Consider the following 956-nt stretch of genomic DNA (forward strand, 5'->3'; position numbering starts at 1 on the left):
TCTCAGTCTCGATTAGGCGCACTTCTTCAGCAAAATAAAGGTTTGTATATATTTTATTTCATTTATAAGTCTTTGCTGTACTATAAATTGTATTATTTTACACAACACAACATAAGGACGAGATGTCGGTCACTTCGCATGATGAAACGCCTTTTGCCTTGCATAACATAAATGGATTTTATTCGTTATAATACTTTTATTTTAATTTGATATTAAAATATGTTCTCTAATCTCAGTACTGTTTGTTTATGGATTAAATTGTCTTCCGAAGATGAACGAAGCTTTTACGGGGTTGGAACACATGGGGGTAAGTGATGTATGACAAATTTTTCATTTTGGGGTGGAGTAACCCTTTAATCAGATCGTGGGTTTTTTGGGTCCTCTACACTCTAAAAAATGCTGGGTTAAATACAACCCAGTGCTGGGTAAACGGCATCTTTCAGCTACGAGTGAAATGCGAGGCCACGGCCTAAAGTTCGCAGTTCTCCCGCGAACAGCAGCCCATCACCGGCTCAGATTTCAGGAACACACAGGCAGCAATATAATAATTTTTAAACAATAGTCGACTTAAATAATACAACCAAGCATGTTGGGTAAAAACATTAACCCAACCAGCTGGGTCAAAATAACCCAGCATGTGTTCTGTCCAATATTTACCCAGCACTGGGTTGCCAAATCAACCAAGTTGGGTTGTTTTTAACCCAGCATTTTTTAGAGTATATATATATATATATATATATATATATACACCGGCTCAGATTTCAGGAACACACAGGCAGCAATATAATAATTTTTAAACAATAGTCGACTTAAATAATACAACCAAGCATGTTGGGTAAAAACATTAACCCAACCAGCTGGGTCAAAATAACCCAGCATGTGTTCTGTCCAATATTTACCCAGTGCTGGGTTGCCAAATAACTCAAGTTGGGTTGTTTTTAACCCAGCATTTTTTT

Source organism: Sinocyclocheilus anshuiensis, unplaced genomic scaffold (assembly GCF_001515605.1).
Source record: "Sinocyclocheilus anshuiensis isolate Anshui unplaced genomic scaffold, SAMN03320099.WGS_v1.1 scaffold338, whole genome shotgun sequence".
Lineage (NCBI taxonomy): Eukaryota > Metazoa > Chordata > Actinopteri > Cypriniformes > Cyprinidae > Sinocyclocheilus > Sinocyclocheilus anshuiensis.